Source organism: Haliotis rubra, unplaced genomic scaffold, assembly GCF_003918875.1.
Source record: "Haliotis rubra isolate DU_JTF1 unplaced genomic scaffold, ASM391887v1 Scf204, whole genome shotgun sequence".
In the NCBI taxonomy this organism is placed as follows: Eukaryota; Metazoa; Mollusca; class Gastropoda; order Lepetellida; family Haliotidae; genus Haliotis; species Haliotis rubra.
In genome coordinates this window covers 1,342,082-1,354,608 of record NW_025766048.1, presented here as the reverse complement: position 1 = coordinate 1,354,608, position 12,527 = coordinate 1,342,082, and positions in this window count along the sequence as shown.

The following is a 12,527-nucleotide window of genomic DNA, read 5'->3' as shown; positions in this document are numbered from 1 at the left end:
CTTTGTAGAGATGTGTGAACGTCGGTATGGTAGAACTGACATGGTTGTGTGTACATGTAGACTGTTGACCTGATCAGTGAGCGTGGATATGGTCCAACTGACATGGTTGTGTGTACATGTAGACTGTTGACCTGAGCAGTGAACGTGGGTATGGTCCAACTGACATGGATGCGTGTACATGTAGACTGTTGACCTGATCAGGGAAGGTGGGTATGGTCGAACTGACATGGTTGTGTGTAGACTGTTGACCTGATCAGGGAAGGTGGGTATGGTCCAACTGACATGGATGCGTGTACATGTTGACTGTTGACCTGATCAGTGAACGTGGGTATGGTCCACCTGATATGGTTGTGTGTACATGTAGACTGTTGACCAGATCAGGGAAGGTGGGTATGGTCCAACTGATATGGTTGTATGTACATGTAGACTGTTGTCCTGATTAGGGAAGGTGGTTATGGTCGAACTGACATGGTTGTGTGTAGACTGTTGACCTGATCAGGGAAGGTGGGTATGGTCTGACTGACATGGTTGCGTGTACATGTAGGCAGTTGACTTTGACAGCAGGAACGATCAGTGAGCATGGGTATGGTCGAACTGGTTTCTGCTGTTCAATTCTTAGAATCTGGTACTGGTAATCTGATAGCAACCGACCATCCGGAGTATCCATTGCTTCAACAGTGTCAGGTGTTGTGGGCACCAGGAAACAGACAGGCTGCAGATATGTATTGGAAACTGTTGATCATGTTGAAGGCAATGGCTTACAATATACTTGTGTTTCCTTGATGGACCACATGAGCGCAATTCTCGCACAACGTTCACTTTTCAAACCTTTGGAAAATGTGCGCTCGAAAAAACCTCGGCATCCAGGGGGTTAATGCTGCATTACACACTAACCTCAACACAATATCACTCGATCGCTTCTTTAATGCTACATGACACACAAACGGCAACACAATATCACTCGATCACTGCTTTAGCGCTGCATTACTCAATTACTTAAATCTGTATTACTTTACTTACCACACAGTATCACTCACTCACTCACTCCTTATATGCTGCTTTACTCACTCACTTCTGGAATACTGCATTATTCACTTGATGAAACAGACTGGATTACTCTCACATTTTATCTAACACTGCATTGTTCACTTACTTATGAAACACATAATTACTACGTTCAAACATAGTGTCACTCACTCACACAACGCTGCATTGTTTACTTACTTATGAAACACATAATTACTATGTTCCATCATAGTGTCACTCACTCACACAATGCTGCATTGTTCACTTACTTATGAAACACATAATTACTATGTTCCATCATAGTGTCACTCACTCACACAACGCTGCATTGTTCACTTACTTATGAAACACATAATTAATAAGTTCCATCATAGTGTCAATCACTCACTCACTCAACGCTGCATTGTTCATTTACTTATGAAACACATAATTACTACGTTCCATCATAGTGTCACTCACTCACTCAACACTGCATTGTTCACTTACTTATGAAACACATAATTACTCTGTTCCATCATAGTGTCACTCACTCACACAACGCTGCATTGTTCACTTACTTATGAAACACATAATTACTAAGTTCCAACACAGTGTCACTCACTCATACAACGCTGCATTGTTCATTTTCTTATTAAACACAGCATTACAAAGTTCCAACACAGTGTCACTCACTCACTCACCCGCCCTCCCACTCACTCACTCACTCACGTCTGCAATACTTACATATTTGAAACATCACACACTTACTCTAGAGCGTGTTCTGTAATCTAAATTGAGCAACAGAATCTACATGGTGTCAAGGTCACACGAGATAAATACGTACTGCGTTTCAACAACAACATGTTATTGCGCACTAACGCTGTTTTTTAAGTCTGCATAATAGATAACATGGGACAAGCGATACGTGGTAATATAATTGTGTTGGCAAATCGCCCGTTTCTCTACTTGAGCTTTGGAAGCCCCGCCTTCATGTGCTATTTAGAGCTGCGTCGCCTAGCCGTACCATGCTTGTTGTGTTCGGGAGGTCCGACTCCAAATTTACACTTATTCAGACCGGTAATTTCGGTATGAGTTATATGACAAGTGTTTAGCACTAACTGTAAACGGTTGAAATATAAACTGTTAAGCAATAAACTGAGGTCTGACGTGCCAGTCATGAGGTTGAGATTGTGTTTAGCACTAACTATGACTGATATATCAGTCTTGTGGCTGAACTGTAAATTCACTAACAATCACTGTGTATTGCGTATGAAATGGAGAATGAATGAATGCGTGAGTATGGTTTTACGCCGCTTTTAGAAACATTTCAGCAATATCAGGGCAGGGGATACCAGAAATGGGTTTCACATGTTGTGCAAATGGGGGGGATCAAACCCGGGTCTTTCGTGTGATGGGCGAACACTTTAACCACTAGGCTACCCCACCGCCCCCAAGTGGAGAATGAAGTCAGTTCTGATGCCGTGACTTCCTATGGTATGAGAAATACTGTTATAAAATACATGAACGTCCTATACAATAACAAATGTTCTATCGTGACACAAATACATACAACACCTTACAACCGTCCACCGCGTTAGTTGACTCTTGTCTAATACATGAACGTCCTATACAATAACCAATGTTCTATCGTGACATTAATGCATACAACACCTTACAACCGTCCACCGCGTTAGTTGACTCTTGTCTAATACATGAACGTCGTATACAATAACCAATGTTCTATCGTGACATTAATGCATACAACACCTTACAACCGTCAGCAGCGTTAGTTGACTCTTGTCTAATACATGAACGTCGTATACAATAACAAAAACCAATGTTCTATCGTGACATTAATGCATACAACACCTTACAACCGTCCACCGCGTTAGTTGACTGCTCAGCTAAGGTTGTGTCTTTTATCTTTATTATGAAATATGGAAAACTGATTCCCTATTCTTTCTGTACCGACAAACCTTGTAATACCTTGTTATGTGTGTTTGACAACTCTCTCTGAACTCAAATCCAAATCTGAAGAAACAATAAAAAGTTCTCTTATTTCCGTTCACAAACTTTATGTAACATTATTTTGTTTAGCTTTAAATTTATCGCGATATTTGGTGTTCAATGTGCACAGCATCTAGAAAGGTTTGAAATGACCCTTTCAACATGATGTAAATACAAATGTGTCTTATTGTGGCGTAGTTGTGATATTGTGTGTTGAATCACGACGTAGTAAAACTCGAACACTGTTGAAAGCTTGCGTCATCGCAACTTGCAACCTTAAAATAATACGTTCTGAAACTAAAGAAAATTGAGTAAAACAGGCGTTTAGTGAAGGAATTGATGTCTTTTGCCTGTATTAGTCATAATGACGTCTTCAGCGCTATATTACTCACTTGAAACACAGTATCACTCATATTAACATTACTCACTCGATTTCTAAACGCTACAATGCCCACTTTTGAAAACTTTTTCACTTCTCCAAAGCTATATTGCTCACTTACTTAAAACACAGCACAACTCATGCAGCGGAACCAGTATTTCTCTCACCTGAAGCTGTGTTACTCAAACTTTAGCAAAACACACACAACTTATGCAGCGGAACCAGTATTTCTCACCTGAAGCTGTGTTACTCACTTACTTAAAACACAGCACAACTCATGTAGCGGAACCAGTATTTCTCACCTGAAGCTGTGTTACTCACTTACTTAAAACACAGCACAACTCATGTAGCGGAACCAGTATTTCTCACCTGAAGCTGTGTTACTCACTTACAGTGTCACCTACCTGCAGGCGTCTTAAACACAACATTGCTCAATTCTTAAACACTGCAGTACTCACTGACTCAAGACAATGGTTTGTTCACTTACTTAAAACACAGTATTACTCATTCACTTAAGACATAGGTTTGCTCACTTACTTAAATCACAGTATTACTCACTCACTCAAGACAATGGTTTGTTCACTTACTTAAATCACAGTATTACTCACTCACTCAAGACAATGATTTGCTCACTTGCTTAAAACACAGTATTACTCACTCACTCAAGACACAGGTTTGCTCACTTACTTAAATCGCAGTATTACTCACTCACTCAAGACAATGATTTGCTCACTTGCTTAAAACACAGTATTACTCACTCACTCAAGACAATGGTTTGCTCACTTACTTAAGTACTCACAACATTTACACATTCACTTAACACAGTACCCGCAAACATAAAGTAATCACTGATTTAAAAATCTACGTTTTCTACAGGAAATTCAGGTAGGAAAGAAAACACCAGACTGGGTGCTTCTAAAGCTTGTACTGTATATTGAGTTTAGCAACAGAATCTACATGGTGTCAAGGTCTGACCAAATAAGTACGTACTGCGTTTCAACATGTTATTTCACACTCACGCGGTTTTTATAATCTGCATAACAGATCAAATGCGCCAAGCTGCACGTGCTAACATATTTGTGTTGGCATATGGCTGGTTTCTCTCACCTTCAGTCTAGTCTGCATGCCTTGTTTAGAGTTGCGTCACTTAGCCGTGCCATGATTCTCTTTATGTGGGATCGGATTCGAAGTTTACACTTGTTCAGATCTGTAATTGCAATGTGACTTATATGATTAGTGTTTAGCACTAACTGTGACTGCCATGTCGAATGGTTGAAATTAAACTATATATTTAACAATAACTGATGTTTGATGTGCCAATCTTGAGGCTGAAATTACTTTTCGCACTACCTGTGATTGACATGGCAGGCTGAATTGTGAACTAACGAACAATCACAGATTCTGAGGTGTCAGTGTCGAGGTTGAACTGTAAACTAACGAACAATCACAGAGGTCTGAGGTGTCAGTGTCGAGGTTGAACTGTAAACTAACGAACAATCAGAGGTCTGAGGTGTCAGTGTCGAGGTTCAAATGTAAACTAACGAACAATAATAACAGAGGTCTGAGGTGTCAGTGGTGAGGTTGAGTGAACATTATTTAGCGGTAACTGAGATTGACAAGTTAATCTTTAGTTTGAACTATTTTTCAATAACTGAGGTTGACTGACAGCCATAAAGTTGCAATGTAAACCGCATGAGACTAAGTGACATCAATGTTTCTGCCTGACACCTGTCTATAATTACATTGTCCAAAACAAGGCGTGAGGTGACCCCGTCAACTATTTCACCACTACGCCAGCACCATATCGTAGCAACTCCATGGGCCACGTGTCAGAGGTTCGGTTGTAACCCTAGCAACGGTTTATCGTGTTTTATATGTTCCAGGCGGACTATGTAACGCTGCCAAAGCAAAGGAAGATGTTATAATTCTTCCGAAAACGGTCAAGCCCATCTTTTATGATCTGGAAATCAGACCAAATATGTGCGAAGGCGATCCGTTGGCCTTCACCTTCAATGGCTATGTGAAGATAACCATGAAGCGTCTACAACCAACGAGTGACGTCATTCTACATGCCATCAAACTTGACATCACTTCCAGATCATTTGAGTTCGGGGTTGGTGATGACGATTCTGTATAGAAGAATGCGCAGCTAATGGAGAGTTTGAGGACATTCTCCTACTTAAAACAAAGTACCGTCCAATATGAGCTCTGACCAAAATCTTACTGGTCGCAACCGTGCACTAATATTGGAGGTTATGATAGTCCACGCAATTACATGAGCAATGAACACAGATGTATGGCGATTGATACTTGTCATTATGTGCATATACTAAAATGCCGACATTTGATATTTTTTTAAAAACAATACTGTCTTTGATTTCGTCTGTATAAAAGTTGTACTGTACTGACATTTTAGCGATGTCGCCCTAGCATCCCTATCTCACTACTGTTCCCGGTAGCTGTTACAATCGCTAAAACGGCGCTTGGAAAATGCACGTGCACTAACATTGGAGGGCTATCGTTATAAAATGCCTGTATCGAGTCTGAGAATTTCTGGCACATGTGTCCTTGTTTAGCGAAGGATGTCCGGATGTGAAGACGAACTGTTTTTAACGCAAAATACATTTTCTAGTAAGCCTGAACTTGCTGACGAGGTTGTAGTAAAATTTGAAGCTCTTCTGTTTTCTGACGGCGCTGGCGAAAGTGCGGTCCCAAATTTTGATATCGACCAATGCCATTTGTTTTCAAGTAGCGATTCAGATAATGAACTTCATGACACCCACTTCCTCTCCGATCACATTTCCGATAAAGAGTTAATTTTAGTCAGTCAATTATTGGAGGAAAAGTGGGGAATCGGGGCACTGGAATCAAAACCTACGTCTAGTTGAGTAGTAGATACAATGATTGTCCGGGACCAAGTCCAACAAAAGCCTCTGCAAAGCCTTATTTCACAAATAAGGCTTTGGTCGGACCCTTAGCTCTTGCTACCATTGTATCTACTACTTTTGAGCCCCCGTTAATTTCCCGCCCACACGTGGCACTATGTCACGTTGACATCGATGAAACAGTTTAATGTGAATCGCCTATGATCTCTTGGTGTTCGTAATAAAGGCTTGCCGGGCTTTTTGTATCCCCTGTTCTATGTACTTTTTTTTCTCGTCCTCGCTGATAGCAGCAGACTTACGAGACTTGGATCGAACCTCTTGTTTCATTTTGTCATATTTTGTGAGTTCAGAGAGGATTGAACGAAACTCCTCCTCCGAGATCTTACTGTCAGTGAGTGCCGTGGAAATACGCTCACTTATCGTGTTCAGCTTTGCTTCGGCCAGAACCCTGATCTCGTCGTGTTTCAACGCCTTACGATGCAGTCTGCGTGATGCAAACTTAAGCACCAACCCTAACACCCCTGTCACCCCAGCTGCTATTTCAATGCCTAGCACTACAGGTGCAGCCACGATGGTAGCTAACAACCCAACACCTGCCGCCCCTAGTCCCATGCTGGTTGTCATAAGGGCAGTATCAGTCCCGTCCACGGCATTGAAAGCTCTATGGTACTTCTTATATAGTGCTGTCCGCGTGTCGTGATCTGATCTTGTTCTGGTTGGCGTTTTACATAACACAACTGCCTCAAGTGGAACCCGTCTACGGTTTCCAGGGTCTTCGCTACTTCCTCTACGACTGGGTACAGCCCCATCCTATAATATATATTACAAAAGATATTTTAATTGGGTTTCATTTAACCTTCGATTAATGTACTTAAAGCTGATAATGCTTAGATTAGCGTGCGTGTAAAAAAGCAGGGTCTTAAATCTAAGTCCATTAAGGAGATGAACTCCATCAAGGCTAGCTAAAGGTTCGTTTCCTTAGTAATACGACAACGTTGGTTATTACACCTGTCTTCCCAATGTATCACCATATCATCTATAATGTGAATATAATTACTAGTCGAACTTATATCTCTGAGATAGACGTCTATGACTAATGTGTAGTTTTCCGCGACACTTCTATCTAATCGGTAACTACTATAAAAGAACTTTGTCTTTACCTCCTTATTGGAAAATAACATGTTACTCGAGAAGTCCGGTAATGTCGTGATTGGTAAAGGAAAGTCTGGAATAAACGATCCTAGAAGCACGCCGTTGTTCTTAACATGGGTGATAACATTATTTACTCCCAAGGTGATATAAGGTGAGGTGAGGGTTAAGTTGACTAACCATTCAGGCTCTTTAAAATCTGATAACGGCATCCGCCTATAGACGTTGTCTTTGAAGTGCAGGATGTATAAGGTGTCTTCCTCACCAGGCTGATCGAATCCCTCCGTGTCCCCTAAGTCGTTAAGAGTAGCGTTGGGGTGGTGCCTAGTCATTGCTATAATACTATTACGAGATAATTTCCAACTGGTTTTCTGATAATAGTTCAGGGGTGCACTTCACCCCCATGAAGTGTATGTTGTCGGGTAGGAATATCTTGGTTAGTGATATCGTGTCTTCCACGACCACTGTGACGCCCTGCAGACTGGTTTTGGAGTCGACACCCACCCGCACGTAAACGTTGCAAACGTGATACTGGTGTTGATTCCCCGACCGAAGTTTGACCCCCTTCACGATCTCGACATCATTCCGCGATGGTTCCCCTAGGTAGACTTGGATGACCAGTGTTGAGTTCGCCGGTAGACTCTCCAGGATGTTGACCACGCCTTCGAATTCAGACACCAACTGCAATACCACGTTTAGCATGCCCACTTTACTCGATAGCATATGGGCTGCCATACTGGCGAGTGGGCTGATGACTACGCTACGTCTCTGAGTCGGGACGTAAGCCACTAGCAGGGTTCCGTTGTTCACGACTTTGTTTAGGTAGTTGTCTTTGTTATCCGTGAACACGTAGGGGGAACCGAGCCTAATGTTGAGAAACCAGTCGTCTTTATCGGGTAATAACACCCATTTGTCTTCATCGGTGAAGACGAGCGTATATGGTTTGTTTCGGGCGACGGTAGTGCTCTCAACATCGGTTAAGTCGAACTGTTTGCCCCTGAACGATGGGTATATTATCCAGTTATCATCACCGGTGTTGACAAGGGTGTACTTAGTGTTGACGACCGCTCTTGAGGTATCTACTATATCACTTAGATTGCTAGTACCATTGGAGGGGACTTCAACACGTTTGTAAATATTGTTTTTCAGTTGTAAGGCGAACAATTTACCATCTACTCCGGGGTCGTCGAATCCGCGTGTGTCCCCGAGGTCGGAGATCCCCACATTGATGCATTTTTTCAACTTCATTCCAGGGCCTTGTGCGCTGGTCATTTTATGTGCAGCGTTATGCTCAGGTATCCTATATTCACGGGATTATGATTTACATCTAACACCGATATCATCAGCTCAGGGATGTTGCCCTGGGTTAACCTCTTATACTGCCGCGGTGAAAACGACTCGGTTCTACCGTCGTTGTATTTCTCCGTTTTCACCGGTACGGCTCTCAGTATAGTGGAAGGGTGCCCACCTTGAATGTTGTCCATTGTGCTCACCTGGTTGAGATGAATGCACACCTATCGGTACGGTGCTAGGTCGGGTGACTTCGCGCCTGTGGCGGTAGTCGTTGGTTTTATCTCGTCAGGTGGCATACCGAGTGTCCTCGCAAATGGTCGGCTGAGCCTCAAGGAGTTTCTTCCGTTGTTGATTAACACCACTGTGCCGTTTGAGTCGTCCATCTTGAGTTCGGCTCCCAGGGGCTTGAAGACCTCGTCGCTTAGCGAGCACACGCTGTAGTAGCCGTGAGTTATCTGGTTGCGAGCGCCACCGACGATCAGCTTATTGTTGTTGGCGTTGATGTTAGTCCATCGCGGCAGGTAGGTGATATCGCACAGTGCTACTTCGAGTTGACCCGACGTGTTATCGATCGCGTGCGTCAGCTGAACAGCCTCACCGCTCGTTATTCCTGGAAGTGTTATGTACATGTTAGAGTATATAAACTCATTATATAATAGTTTTAAAATGTACTCCCCTGGTGTGTTTTATCCTAAACTGGACGTAGATTTCCCCCCACATGAAGATCGTGGTCGCTGCTGGGTTGTATTTCGACGCCCAGTTCATAGATGTGTTCGACTGGTATAAGTTTTCGGTGACTGACGCCAAGGTAGTTCACGCTTGGTTCAACAAACCGATGCAGTTCTGGCAGAATCAACTCAACTTCGCCCTGTGGTGCGTTACAACAGGGTGTGGCGTGACATTGACCGACACTCGGCGTGGACCGCTGAGTCAGTCTGTGTTCACGTTCCACGTGTACTACCAGGTCAGGCGTATCCTCAAAGAGATCAGCGCCCCCGCTCCCACAGGAAAAGGCATGGAACCCAGTAAACAACCAGTACGATAGACGGGCCTACGAACGTATTTGCAACGAATTCGAACTGAACAAGAAGACGGATTGGCGTTTGCCGGGCCCGAACCACGGGTTGGGTATCCCCATCGTTCACAACATGCCCCTCATGGAAGCCAGCGAGAAGTTGAAAGAATGGGGATACAAGTCGTATCATCACCTCACAACGAACGAGTGGGATGACCGTTACATGGCTTTGACAACAGTAAGGATTACCGAGTCTGGAGGTTTGAGCAGGGGGCAGCGGATGACTGGAAAAAGTTCATGCTGGACACTTCGAAAGGGTTCACTCGTGCCGGGGTAATCAGGTTAAACGACTCGATTCGAACGTACGTGTGGGGGCTGTTGGGTGCGCAGGCGCAAACGCGTTCCAACATCCTAGGTAAGGGGACTGCTTACGACGCTCAGAAACAGTTCGTTGTCAACGTTGAGGATGCTATCAATGCTCCAGTTGATCTCCCGAGTGCCATCAAACGCTACCAAGACGTGTTGGAATATGCCAGGTCGAAAGTCGACTACGTCTTCGACGTGGGGTTGTACATGGCTCCGAGCAATATGCAACTGAGAGTAAAAAAAGTGGTGGGCTACAACAACGAAATAGTCATAGCCACGGCGGACCAAAAGTTGGGCGTCAACCTCGATGTCAACGTCCCCCACGTCCCACCGCCCACGACCGGTGGAACGGGTATAGTGGCGCCACCCCCCGAGCCTAGGGTTCAACCAACACCCCCTGTGGGGTCACCCCCACACGTTCAGGCGTCCAATCAGCAGCACATCGATCGTAAAACAGCCCTGGTGGTTTTGGGGTAGTTTTGGGACTCATTTGGTTAAAAATTCCTTAGCCGCTACGTACACCAAACCCGCCACGGCGACGATGGCTGCCCACAGGTTTTGACTGAGCCACGTGGCAGTTTTAGCCAGAGCGCTCAGCAACCACGAGACGATGCCACCCAGGATACCGGGCAGGGCTTCGGCGGCCTTACCAGCCAGTTTAGCCAGGGCCTCCCCTAGGGATTTCAGGTGTTTTTTTATCCAGTCTTTGGCACCCCCACCACTTGGTGGTGTTGGTGTTGATGCAGGCGTGGGGGTACCCCCACTCAATGACAACACCAGGGTTGATATGATAAAGCCCAATGCAGTCAGAATGCTGGCAATGGTGATCCCTTGCTCCCGGAACAGGATTCGGATCCTGTCAGCTAGCGTGGTGTCTTGGTGGAGGACTCGATCAACGGTTTCCCGCACATGGCTGACCTGGGATCGAAGCTGGTCTCGGAAGGAGGATGCAGTTTCCAACCGGGTCTTCTTTTCCTCTTCCAAATTACGTATTCGTTCCTCAATGGTAGCTTACAGAGACTCGTCCTCCGTTTCACCGAGTTTGACCTTTTCATGGGCGATGTGGTCGTCTATCGCGTCCAGTTTGGCCGTGTTGTTCACGAGATGTCCGCGAATGGTTTGCATGGCCATGTCCAGCCCACGCAGTTCCCGAGCGGTAAATTCGAACCCCGGGTAAGGGGTTGTCATGGTAGGTGGCCAACAGCTTTTCAATGTTATCAGTGATGTCTTGATCCGATGTGGCGCCCCTGATATCTTGCAGATCTTGAAGGGGAAGGGCTTTAGGCCGTGCGCCCCCGTAATCTATGAAGCCTAGTTCATCGCGGATAAAGTCACCCCCATGGCGACTGCTGAGTGTTGATAAGGCAAGCGGTTCTCTCATGCACTTATTCATGAGATCGATCTCCGAGTGAGCCCTCAATCGCAGCGTGCCCTTCTTATCTACAGTAAACTTGGTATAGTCTCGCCCCCACGGCTCTACGTAATTTCTATCCCCTTTTAAACCATCGTAAAACCCGTTGACGGCCTGCTTCACGAGTTCGTTGACTTGCGTGAATGAGGTTTCATCCTCCCCGAATGCCTGGGCACTATCATCCCACATATCATCCATAGTGATGTCTTCATGACCGCCTTCAGCCATTATTTAATATTAAAACTTATATATTTCATTTATATAACAATGTATGGTAGGAAACTAGATCCTTTCCGAAGATCAAGAGAGCCTCTAGGCGTCAAAGCCGTGCGCCAGTCGGTGACCATCACCAACAATCCCAGCAAGATAGACCAGAATCAAACGCTGCTGGTTAGATTTCCAAACCTTGGTGTGAATGACCTCATTGTACCAGGCACGGTTCGACTGGCGTTCAACATCACGTTGGACTCCACCAATGACAAACGTGATCTAGTGTGGAACGTAGGTCGAGCCATCATCAAGAAAACCACCATCAAGATCAGCGGCAACGAGGTGCTGAGCATCGACGACAGCGACGTGTTTCACTGTTACGGGGACCTCTGGAAAAGCGAGGGAGAACGCGCCAATGACGTGTACCAGGGTATGAGCAAATCGACCAGGTTGCGCATTGGGTATGCCTTCATGCAAGACCAGTTAGCCAAGATATCGGACGGTGACAAAGCCATAGCCCAAGCGTACGGGAACAGGTTCTGCGTGCCGCTCGACTTCGAGTTGCTCACGGAACACGCGCCATTTTACCAGGCCGCTGCTTGGTGATAGGCTTGAATACGAGCTCACGTTTAACGACTACAGCAAAGTAGTGCGTACGCCGAACGGCGATGAGGCCAGTTACGTCATAGACAACATCTCTCTGGAGTTCGACATGGTCACTAGCCCGGAGCTGGCCAGGCAGGTTCGAAGCCAGTACTCGGGGAATGTGGCCACCCTGTACGATCGCATACTGAGGCATAGATCAGT